At 47.5% G+C, this 12,937-nt stretch overlaps 1 protein-coding gene across 3 annotated transcripts in view; it reads left to right on the plus strand.

Moving 5' to 3' along the window:
• Positions 1–12,937, plus strand: part of CCDC169 (coiled-coil domain containing 169) — a 474,842-nt gene that overhangs the window by 417,308 nt on the left and 44,597 nt on the right. The gene's annotated exons all lie outside the window — the stretch shown is intronic.

Raw genomic sequence — 12,937 nt, forward strand, 5'->3', positions numbered from 1 at the left:
TTTCGTTGGTTCATGCGCATATTTGCACACTTTCTAAAGCCTGTATTTTGTGGTTGTAGCCATGTCGGTTTTGTAGTATCTTTGAGTTCCGGTAACAGTGAGGGGCTCAGTTTGTTCTTCAGAGTTCCTGCTCTTGTAAATATCAGTTTTGGCGCATCCCCCACATATTCTGTTCTCGTCCAATTTAAGAAGGTGCCAGTGTTTTGATAGCACCTTCCTAATCTCACTGTGGTTCTTGCTATATTTCGTCACAAATCCTACTTTGGATTGGTTGTCTAAGGCCTTCTTCTTGCCTCCTGGTGCTAATGTTTGTTCTTGTGTCATGTTTTAGCTTTTTCTGTATGCTTTCCCAATACATTCTCCGGTATACCCTCTTGCTTTGAATCTTGTTTGAAGGAGCTTACATTCATGGTTAAAAGATTCTTGTGTTACAAAATTCCTCCTGGCACGGATAAATTCACCCGTAGGGATATTTTGAATTGTAGATTTACGATGACAGCTTGTGGCATAAAGTGTGGAGTTTACTTCCGTCTCTTTTCTAAATGTCTGTGAACTCAGTTCCTGATTTTCAACATATATTGTTAGGTCTAGAAAATTAACTGATTCTGCATTACATGTCCCAGTAAATTGGATACCAAATGTATTTTTATTGATCCGTTCTGTGAATTCCTTAAATTGATCTTCTGTCCCTTTCCAGATGATTAATACATCATCTATAAATCGTAACCACTGAACACATTTTTCAGGATATGCTTCATCATTGTAAATCACTCTGTCTTCAAATAGTCCCATAAAGAGATTTGCTAGGGCTGGCGCATATTTGGTGCCCATAGCTACTCCTTTTACTTGTTTGTAGAAATCGTTGTTAAAACTGAATATATTGAAGTCAAGTGTTAATTTAAGCATTAAAACCAGCCTCGAGGGTACACATTGCTTTCTAGTCTTTCTTTATTCACATACAGGGTTGAATCTATAGCAAATCCACTACTGGCAAAAATAAGGTTCCTTTTCTGTAAAGATCGTTATTTAGCTTTGTAATCTTTCATTGATTCACTAGCGCTCCTCCTGCCTCCCCAGAGGTTCTCTTTGTTGAAATGTCACCTTTGGTTCTGAGATGTGAGATATTGGGTTAGAGTTGTAAGGCCAGGCGATCTGTTAGTAGGTGGGAAATGAAGCAAGCCATAATGGCTTTAGAAAATATCCCCAGTGTAGGCTTTAGACATAATAATGTTTATGTGTAGGTTTATAGGTCAGGAAAGTAATGCACAAAATTACTAGTGGATTCCCACTTTAACTTCAGGGATTACTGGAATATGCATGTGGATCTACAGAAGATCCAGTGCTGGAGAATTACATTTACATGTAAGTAACCTTATGTCACTTAACTTTCATTTCCCATTTCGTACAGATGACCCACCCATCATTCTCCCATTCTCTTGGCTGAAGCATTTGCAGGGAGAGTGGGGTTTTATTTAAAGTATTTATTGTGCATTTGTAAGGTGCTTATAAATCAAGTAAATTGTGTTTCAAAGCGCCCATAGGGCAACAGGGAGGGAAAATGGGAATGAAAACCAAATATAACAATGAAAGAGGGAGGCGGCCTTAATAGGCATTGTGAGCATTGAAAGCGCGCAAGTGCAGCGAGAGAGGGTTGGGGGCGGTAACTGCTAGGAGTAACAAGGAGGGAAGTGCTAGGGAGTAAGGGAATAGTTTCTTACCTGTAACTCCATTTCTCCAGCATTGGTATCTTTCATGGATTCACATGCTTAGAATATTCCCGGTCGTCAGGCTGGGAATCCCCGGTACATTATATATAGACCCTTTTCCCGTAGGAAAACTTTTTCGACGCTTATGCGTCCTATCCACCTTGTTTTGTATCATGCGTGCCCGCACCGTCAGGACGTCATGATATAAATACAGGACCCGCCCCCGCGCTCCCTCAGATTTCGGCCCCCAAAGTAGTGGGGGAACCGGTTTGCATGTTCAGGGGGAGGCAGGTGGGCGCATGTGAATCCATGAAAGATACCAATGCTGGAGAAATGGAGTTACAGGTAAGAAACTATTCCCTTCTCCAGCATTGGATCTTTCATGGATTCACATGCTTAGAATAGATTACATAGCAGTACACCCCCAAGAGAGGAGGCGTGCATGCAAACCCATATACTTTCTTCGCAAAGCCCGTTCCCTATGATCATGTATACATTAGTAATCGTTAACATAGGAAAACGAACCACATACAGTCATAAATTCCACAGGATGCAACCCCTCAGTCGGGGCTTACCTTATTGGAATAGGTGTCGGAGCACCGCCTGCCCCATCCTGGTATCTTCGGCATGTTGCTGCGACAGGCAGTAATGGCGGGTAAAGGTGTGTGTAGCCGCCCAGGTAGCCGCCATGCAGATGTCCCCCAGAGGGACTCCTGCCCACAGTGCCGTCGACGATGCCGCTGCTCTAGTTGAATGAGCTCTTGGCTGTCGTAGAAGAGGCTTCCCTGCCCTGGAATGGCAGTACGAAATGGTAGATGACACCCATCTTGACAGTCCTTGCTTAGAAATGGCTTTTCCTCTAGCACCCAAACCATAGGCCACGAACAGTTGTCTTGTTTCTCTGAATGGTTGCGTACGATGAAGATAAAACTTGAGAGCCCTTTTTACATCCAATGTGTGTAACGTGCGCTCCGCTACCGAGCATGGCTCCGGAAAGAACGTAGGCAACACGATAGAGGAGTGTTTATGGAACACCGAAGGAGCTTTCGGTATGAACTGTGGGTTAGTGGCAAGGGCTACCTTGTTCTTGAAAAATCGTAAGTATGGTGGGTCTACCATTAGAGCCTGAACTTCTGAAATACGTCGGGCTGAAGTGATAGCCACCAGGAAGGCCAATTTTCCACGACAAAAACTTTAGAGACGATGATGACATTGGCTCAAAAGGAGGCTTCATAAGAGACGTTAAGACCAGATTGAGCCTCCACTCCGGTGGAAATTTCTTCTCTGGAGGGAAACTCCGATAGAGGCCTTTAAGGAAGTGCTTAATCAGGCGGTCGCTGAAAAATGGTGTCGAATGCCGTCGACTAGTAAACCTGGAAATGGCGGCCAGGTGTACTTTTATTGACGATACCGATAGGCCCTTTGAGCTAAGAACAGCAAGTATGGCAGGAGCTGTTCCGGCTTAATCGATTGCGGGGCCAACCCTGGTTGATCCTCACACCACTGACAGAAACTTTTCCATTTGTACGTGTATGAGGCGTTTGTGGAAGGCGCTCTTGCCACTTGCAGGATACGCCGACAGTCCTCCGGAATCGTTAGCCGACCGAATTCGGCGAAGTCAGGAGCCAGGCCGTCAACCTGAGGCTGTCCGGGTCGTGATGCCAAACTACACCCTCCTGTCGAGACAGAAGGTCGGGGGTCTTCTGGAATCTCATCGGTTCCGCCACAGCTAAGTGTAGCAGGTCTGAAAACCACACCTGTCTGGCCCAGTACGGGGCCACCAGAATTACTCGACATGGGTACCTGAGGATCCATTGCAACGTCCTCCGGACAAGGGGAAATGGCGGGAATGCGTACAGGAATTTGTTCGACCATGGGAAGGAGAACGCATCCCCCAGTGAGCCCTGCTGAGGCCATCTGCTTGCGTACTGATGGCATTTCCTGTTGTTCTTCGTCGCGAACAAATCTATGGAAGGATGTCCCCATTTCTTGAATACTTGCTGTAGTTGTTGGTCGTTCAGCACCCATTCGTGAACTTCGTTCATTTCTCTGCTGAGGGCATCGGCTTCCACATTTCTCACGCCTGGTAGGTGGAACGCCAAGATTTGCATGTTGTGTTGTAGGGCCCAATGCCAGATTTTCTGTGCCTCCGTCGATAGGGACCTGGAACGTGTCCCTCCTTGTTTCCTCAAGTAGAACATCGTAGTGGTGTTGTCCGTCATGACACGCACCACCGAGTCCCTCAGTTGAGGAAGAAAAGATTTCAGAGCCCATCTCACTGCTCTCAGTTCTAGCAGGTTGATATGCAGGGAGGACTCCTGCAACGACCACTGGCCTTGTACCTGTAACGTATCCAGATGAGCTCCCCATCCGCTCAGCGATGCATCCGTCACCACCGTCTTCTGGAACTCCGGTTCCACCAGAGGCATTCCTTTCGTTAGATGAGTAGAAACTCTCCACCAACAGAGTGCTTGTACCAGTTGTTCGTCGATGATCAGTCTGTCGGACCAGCGACCTTGGCTCTGCGCCCAACGGTCCGCTAGAAATTCCTGGCAAGGCCTCATAAACAGACAGCAGTTGTTTATCAACGGAATGCAGGATGACATGGTCCCTAGCAGGGACATGTATTTGCGCACCGACACCCTGGTACCACATCTCCATTCCGACGCCTTGCTTTGTAGCTTCTGTATTCTTTCGCTGGATGGTCTTACCAGACTTGTGTGCGTATGAAACTCCGCTCCTAGAAAGACCAAGGTCCTCGAAGGCTCTACGGAGGACTTGCTGAAGTTTATCGCGAAGCCCAGTTCCTGTAAGAGGGACATCGTGGCCCCCAGACTTTTTCGTGTTTGTTCCATGGACGAGTCTCTGACCAGCCAGTCGTCTAGATAGGGATAGACATGGTGACCGTCCTTCCTTAAATGGGCCGCTATGGGGGCCAAGCACTTGGTGAACGTCCTGGGGGAGGACTTGAGACCGAACAGGAGGACCTTGAACTGAAAATGCTTTTGCCCGACGACGAACCTTAAATATCTCCTGTGTCGTGGGCGTATTGGGATGTGAAAATAGGCGTCTTGAAGGTCTAGTGACGACAGATAATCCATGGGTTGCACCGACCTGATAACCTCCTGGAACTTTAGCATTTTGAACTTTAGGCTCTTTAGCCATTTGTTGAGTACCCTCAGGTCGAGAATGGGCCTCCATTTTCCATTTGGCTTCTTGACAACGAAGAACCGGGAATAAACTCCGTGTCCTTCCTGTGCCACAGGAACTCTCTCTACCGCTCCTTTTCGCAACATAAGCGCCGCCTCTTGTCGTAGGATTCGGAGGTGGGGCTGGGTCGAAAATACAGGCGGGAGACGTGGAGGCTTGTCTCTGAATTGTAGCGCATGACCCATGCAAATCGTGTCTAGAACCCATCGATCTGTGGTGATGCATTTCCATTGGTCGAAGTGATGAGAGACTCGTCCCCCCAGGACGTTCCGAGGGCCGTCATTGGTTGCTGGTTTGCTTGTTTTTCGTCGACGAGGGACCCGAGCCTCGCCGCCTGGAAGCTTGATAGTCTCTGCTTCTACGTGCCGATTGGGACGCTCGTCTGAACCCTTGTGAAGAGTACGAGGGCCTGTTAAATCCACGGTCCCTCGAGGCTGAAAGCGGGAGTTTCCAGAAGCACCCCTAAAGGGGCGAAAAGAGCGAAAGTTTCTACCCGTTTGGAGGGCGCCGAGGGACCTAGCAGTATCCCTGTCTTCCTTCATCCCCTTCAACGCTTCGTCAACCTTTTCGCCAAACAGGTGTTCCCCTTCACATGGCATGTCAAGGACTTTGTACTGGACTTCAGGACGGAAAGTAGTACATTTGAGCCACGCTTGTCGACGAAGTACTACGCCATGGTTGATTTGTTTGCATCCAGACTCTGCTAGGTCAACTGCAATATTAATTGCGTGGTTCGAGGCCTCTTCGCCCTCCCGCAACAGTAACATGGCTGCTTTCCGGTGTTCGTCTGGCAGGTGTTCTAGGATAGGGGCTAGTTTGTGCCACATTTCCCTATCGTATCGTGACACGATCGCCAAGGAATTGGCTGCTCTTACCGTCGTCGCACCGACCGAGAGCACCTTTTTTCCAAAGGCGTCTTGCCTCCTAGCCTTGCTTTCTGGTGGAGTTGAACATTTTTGCTGTACCCTGGCCTTCCTAGCCGCTGCCGCCGACACCACCGAGTCAGACAGAGGTTGTGATGTTAGACATTTTGGAGTGGATTCCGGAGCTTTAAACTTTTTCTCAATCCGCCCCTTTATAGCTGGCTCCGAGAACGGATGGCGCATCATCTTGAGACCTTCCTGCCACACGTGGTCCAGAATTGGGATGGCAAATACCGATTTCCTCCTTTGACCCATATGGTCAAAAAGGAAACCGTCTTTCTTCTGCTCCTCGGGAATCAAGCCGAACTCGGAACAAGCTTTTCCCATCATTGCATGGAAGGCTCCCACATCATCCGGAGGAGATGGCTGTGACTGGCTCCTCCTAGACTCTACCTCTACATCCGAATTCCATGTTGTGTCCCTCGAAGGTGACAGGGAGATGTTTGACCCTGAGTCACCCAGTATAGAATCGGACTCCGACAACTCACCCTCCTCCTGCGCTCGAGGACGATCTTTTACTGCCTGAGGAGTCGATGGGTTTTTAGTCGTCGAGCGAGCTGCACAAGTTTGCTCGTCGACAGGAGGTACAGAAAAAGGTGACGACGAAGTCCCAGGTTGAGGGATCTGCGTATCCAGCCGCTGCAGGAGCTTCTGAAGAGTATTAAGCACATCCAGAGACAAAACTGCCTGGGGGTTCAATAACGTTGATGATATAGGTACCATACCCCCACTCGCACTCGTCGTCGTCGCCGACGTGGAAGGCCGTAAGCCTAAATCCGATGGCTGCAGAACCGTGCCACCTTCTCCTTCCACCGAGCAGGCCGTGTCTGGCTGCAGTAAGACCTCAGGGGGAATCGGGTCATAGACCTCTGGCAGCCAAGCCATAGACTGAGTCTCCGTCGACGAAGGAATCCCAACCGCTGCTGCCTGAACGGTAATAGGCATCGTCAATGACACCGAGGTCGACGAGCAAGTTGTCGTCGTCGAGCCCTTAGACTTCGTCGCCGATTTCGATGCCGACTTCCCGGCTGAAACATCTCGACTCACGGAAGACCTGGGACGGTCCCCTGAGGAGGATTTTGACAGCGCTTGCCTCTCCGTCTTAGATGAGGAGGAGGAGGAGGGCTTTTTATGTGATGAGGAGGACCCAGCATGCTTCCCCTTATGCTTGTCCTCAGCGCGGTTTTCTGCTGGCCGTACCTTTTTCGATGGAGGTTCCGACTTGCTCCTGGAGGCCGTGGAGCCAACTTCCGAAGCCGGGTAGGCACCCGCTCTGTCATTAAGCCAGTCGACCAGCCTTCTTTTACGGTCCTTAAGGGTTTTTTGGGAGAAACCCTGGCATATCTCACATGTATCCGCCGTGTGGTGCGGGTGGAGACAGTAGATACAATCCATGTGGGCATCTCCTTCATAAACTTTTTTGAGGCCACATGTCGCACAAGGGCAAAATAACGCTTTTCCAGACATATTCTCCAGAATTTGAACGTCGCCGAAGCAAAACAGAAAAAACAACCTAGTTTCCACTAGCAGTAATCACGAGGATCCCACTACTTTGAAAGACGGTTGAAATCTGAGGGAGCGCGGGGGCGGGTCCTGTATTTATATCATGACGTCCTGACGGTGCGGGCACGCATGATACAAAACAAGGTGGATAGGACGCATAAGCGTCGAAAAAGTTTTCCTACGGGAAAAGGGTCTATATATAATGTACCGGGGATTCCCAGCCTGACGACGGGGAATATTCTAAGCATGTGAATCCATGAAAGATCCAATGCTGAAGAAATTGCACATTGTTAAGTGACTGGCTGAGATCACTTGGTTAGAGTGGTCAACTGCCAATAAATAAGTGCAGGACTGTGATAGCACAGGCCAGTGGCCACCTAAGGCAAGTTCTGGGAGTGTGCAGATGCTGAAGGTGACTGGAGGTGGGAGGCCAGGACCCAGGTTGACACATAAGGGCCCTGGTCACCAATCTCGGCGACTGTCGGATTTAGCAAAGGAGGGAGAAGGGGAAGGAGGAGGTGAAAAGGAAAGTCTTGAGGAGCTTCTGGAATTTGAGGCTCAAGATGAAGAGGAAGGGGGAGGCTGTTCCATAGGAGGGAGCCAGCCGAGGAAAGAGACGGTCTATCAGCTTGTTGTTTCGCGAATCGCTTGACAAGCAGAGAATTGGTGCTGGAGGAACGTAAAGATCTGAAGGAAGTGTATTTAGTGAGAGCCAGTTGTAGATAGCATGGTCCCCAGCCCCAGACAGCCTTATGGGTGATGCAGAGGGATTTGAATTTGATCCTTGCAGCAGCCGTGAGCCAGTGGAGAGTTTTTAGGGCTGGAGAGATGCGGTCACTGGGCTTGAGGCCAAGAATAAGTCTTGCAGCCCTATTGTGGATTAGTAGGAGGGGATGTAGAAAGGAGTAGGGTAGATTGTGGAAGAGGCTATTGCAGTAGTGAAGCCTGCAGAGTACCAGAGCTCTAGGGACATTGAGCTTCTGGGGAAAAGTGAGTAAAGGAAGGATTCCTTTGAGGAGGTGGAGTTGAAAGTGGGCCTTCTCGGCAAGGTCCTAGATGTGAGGGAGGATGGAAACAGAGGAGTCAAACATGACTCCAAGATTTTTGGCTTCAAATCACGGGGAAAGTGAGAGCCCATAGAGGGTGGTCAGAGTGAGGGGAAGAAAGAGGGAGCAAGAGTCCCAATGGGAAGGATCTGAGTCTTGCTACATTGAGTCAGAGATCATGCGAGGCACACCAGGACTGGATGACAGATAGGCAGTCAGGAATAATGGAGGAGGTAAGGAGGGGATCAGATGGAAGTTTGAAGAAGAGTTGTGTGTCATCTGCATAACACTGGAAGTAGGAGGAGTAGGTGGAATTTAGGTGTGCAAGCGGGGGCAAGATAGATGTGAAAGTGCCAGGGAGAAAGGTTTGAGCCGTGGGGGAACCCCAAAGATGGAGATAGAGGTGGGAGAGGAGAAAGAGCTGGGCGGGACGGCCATTGAGGAAGGAGGTCAGCCAGTACAGAGCCTGCTCTGAGATACCTAGGGTATTGTGGGGCCATTTTATGAGTAAGGAGTGTTTGACCATGCCAAATGCAGAGGAGAGATCAAGTAGAATGAGATCGGCAGGAGAGTTGCAATCAAGAGATGCAAGCAGTTTTTTGCGGATTTTCATAAGAGCAGTTTTCGTGCCTCTGGATGCTCGAAATGCAGATTGATGGGCATGAAGGCAACCAACAAGCTCAGTATGCTGGGTCAGTTGGGGGAAGACCAGCTTCTCCAGGCGTTTCCCAAAGAAAAAGGTGATAGAGATGGGACTAAAGTTAACCGGACAGGAAGATTTTTTCAGGAAGGGGTGCACAAGAGAGTGCTTGAGGGAAGAGGGGAAAGACCCAGTAGCAAAAGAGTGATTGCAGAAATCAGCAAGTGCAGGGGCAAGAGAGACAATATTGTCTTAACAGATCTGGAAGAACAGGGGGATACCTGTTTGGAGGAGACCTTCATAGAGTGGACAACTCTAGTGACCTCGTCAGATGTGAGAGGAGAGGAAAGTAGAGGGGGTGAGAGGCTATCGATGGCAAGGGTGCAGGACAATGGGAGGGGGAAAGAGAAGCAAGGGTGCTCAGGATGTCCTGAGTTTTTGCAGTGAAGTGTGTGGTCAGTGCATTGCAGAGGGCCTGGGAGGGAAGAGGTGAGGTGGAGACTGCGGAAGGGTTGGCTAGTTCCTTGAAGAGTTCAGCCGTGTTGTTGGATGAGCTAGAGATGTAACCCTGGATGTGGGCCCTTTTCTTGGAGCAAATGGAGAGTTAGTATTGCCTTTGGAGCAGGCGACAGGCCAGTTTCTCAGAGTGTGAGCCTGAGGTCTGCCACTTCCGTTCTGCAGCTCTGCACTTGCATTTCAGGGCTGCAAGTTCAGAGTCATACCAGGTGTTACACTTTGAGACATGTTTTAGGCAGATCCTCATGACTGGGGCAAGAATGTTGAGAGTGTTAGTGATGGCAAGATGGAGGTTGCTGAGAGTGGAGTCAGAGGTAGTCTGCAGTGGGGTGAGAGGGGGGATGAAGGTAGATGCGAAGGCAGAAGCTGACACTCGTTTCATCGGACAGATGTTCGTGAGGTGGAGGCCATTATGTGTGGTGTCCCCCAGGGGCCATGTTTATCCCCCCCTTTTTTAACATCTATATAGTACCCCTATGTAGAGAACTGGAAATACTGGGTTTTTTCTTTACGAATTACGCAGATGACTTCCAGTTGTTGCTAGAGTTGTCAGGAGACTACCAGGAAGATCAGAACAAACTAAACGATGTCTACCGAGTTATAAAAAACTGGATGACCACAAAATGGTTGTGTTTAAATGCCGGAAAAACGGAACTCATAATATATGGGTCCAAGAAGTTTAGAGAGACCTTATCTCCCACCTTCTCAACACTCAATATTACCTGAGAGTACTAAGGCAGGTGGCTCTGCTAATTTAAAAAAACAATCGAGCTAAACTAATGAGGGCCGTTATTCTTCCATGTCTGGATTACTGCAATGCCTTGCTGGGGGGTGCCAACAATGAAGCCATTTTTCGATTGCAAAAAATCCATAATGCGTCTGTCCGCATTTTTTACGGTATGACATGGCATGAACCGACTGCTCTCACCAGGAACGAGTTGCACTGGATGCCTATATCAGCCAGGATCTCTTTCAAACTACTGACCCTTTGCCACAAGTGCATCTATGGGCTTGCACCCAGTTATCTAAAGGAAAGAGTCTCCATATATCAGCCTATCAGAAATCTCCGATCGACCTCTGCCCAGCTCCTAAAAGTAGCTAAGGCCAACAGAGCATGAGGAAATGGACGCTCCTTTCTAGTGCTCGTGGCATATGCATGGAATTACTTGCCCCAAGTCCTTAGAGAAGAAACAAATCATTTAGTCTTCAGAAAATCTTTGAAAACGACACTATTTACATAAACATCGGCCATCCTCACTGTCCTTCTTTCTGCTTGTGGGTGAGCACCTGGATGCCTTAGGGTTTTGGCGCTATATAAATGTTATAACATAACATAACCTGTCTCTTGAAAGAATTTTTTGTCGTACACAATCTTCTCGAGTGCTGTGTGAGGAGGGGAGCCTGGCACCAACCACCTTTTCTTATGCTCATGCTCCTCGCTCAATAGCTCATGTGCACATTTGTGGAAATGTTTAATTCCCATACAATACTACGTAAACAACTTATTTAAAAACAAAGGTTTTCGTTATTAACCCTTGTTTTCTGAATTTTCTTTGGAATATTCAATTCTGATTTGCCGACCACAAGACCAAGCTGAAAAAACAGCATTTTGAAATTGTATCAACCATGCAATTTGCTCTTCAACTTCAAGATTCATATATACACATATCCAAGTATGACCAATTTCACTCTAGTAAACATTAGAGAATTGAAAATATTACATGAATGTTATAAATGATGATAACTTTAAATGTATATCTTATGTATAGCTCTGGTCCATGGATCCCTTCAATTTAGACCACTTCAGTAGTACATTCCTTATACATAACAAATTCAACAAAAATTATTAGATTTTTAAACAATGTAAAGTTAAAATCATTGATCTCACAAACTACATCTTGAGACAGTTGATTTAATGATTGTCGACCTTGCAAAATCAGTTAAAAATATCTAAAAAGATAAGGTTAATCGTCTGATTACAATTTTGTCATTAATATGGACATACAGTCGAACACTATGGGCCTCATTAGGAGTGTGCTGTTTGCTGTAACAATGGTGCTGGTAAACTACCGGCACTGTTGTTACCGGACCGGCACACTCTGAGTTCTGCGGACGGGTGCCCTCATGCCCACCAGGTCTGACCTGCCGGGCGGAATGGCACCCGCCCACAGACTTTGACGGATGCACCAGCACTGTTGCACACAGTTCCGGTGCATCCGTCCTCCCCATTCCAATTGAGTCCTATGGGACTCATGGGGAATGGGGGAGTTACTTTTTACGACACCTGGCTGCAGGGACCGCCAGGCCTGCAATGCCCCGGTGAGTCCCCATTGCCAGGCGCCGGAAAAAATACACGACTCCGGCGGCAGCCTGCCTTTTTACCGGCATGGCTACCGCCGGGGTCTAACGAGGCCCTATGGGTATGTAACATTTTAAAAAGACAGATTTTAATGTGTACCTGATAACCTTCAGAAATATCCCCGGGAGTTGGTGTGTGATCATCCTGCCAAACATATTCATAAAATGATGCGTTTAATTTTATTTTATAACAATTACAATGTTTAACAAGCAGCTAAAGTTTATGAACAAAACCATACTCCATTCATTTAGTTAGTGAAAGTGTCTGTAATTCAGTAACAAATTAGGTTTTTATGAAGTGTTTCTTTAATTGTGGCATTTGTTTCTGTGAGAAATACATTGAAGTTGTTGATGTAATGCTTTGCAATTTGCAGTAGAAGAGTAGTACGCCGTAGAAGTTCCAGCCTCCAGCCTCCCCCTGTATCAAAGTAATATCAATAATAAAGGTGTAAAGGGAAAATCGAAAGAAAATGACATGCTAAAGATGGTTAATATTTACATAGAAGCCTACATGCCACTTAGACAGTTTTCTGGATTGCGATGCACTCGGGTGGATTTTCAGTTATTGCAACAACAATCCGTGCTAATAAAGTCACTCATCTGCATACACCTCTCAAACTACCTCCACAGCACTGAAGTGCGCTATCGTACTCTTTTCACGCAGAACCCTAACCACCCACACTCCCTCTTTGTATTACAGATCCACCTGTGCGCCAAAGGCATAGCTAGGATTGTCTAACTAGAGGGGCCTGAAGCTAATGTAGTTGGGCCACTGCAGTGACATTAACATCTGCAAAATGCCCACACAGTGCTGGTGAGTGGGCATTTACAGATTTTGGGTGGGCCTTGCCCCTCAGGCCCTACCCTGTCTACGCCTCTGCTGAGCGCCTGGAGACCACACAAGTGGCATCTTTGCGTGTTAACTTTGTTTCGAAGGCTAACATTGCCCATAACAATAATCAATATTATTTCTGTTGAACTTAAACAAATACATATTTTGCATAGTCGCATCTGAAAGATTGGTATACAAAAATG

This window comes from Ambystoma mexicanum, chromosome 7q, assembly GCF_040938575.1.
Source record: "Ambystoma mexicanum isolate Mex_15411 chromosome 7q, UKY_AmexF1_1, whole genome shotgun sequence".
NCBI classification, from domain to species: domain Eukaryota; kingdom Metazoa; phylum Chordata; class Amphibia; order Caudata; family Ambystomatidae; genus Ambystoma; species Ambystoma mexicanum.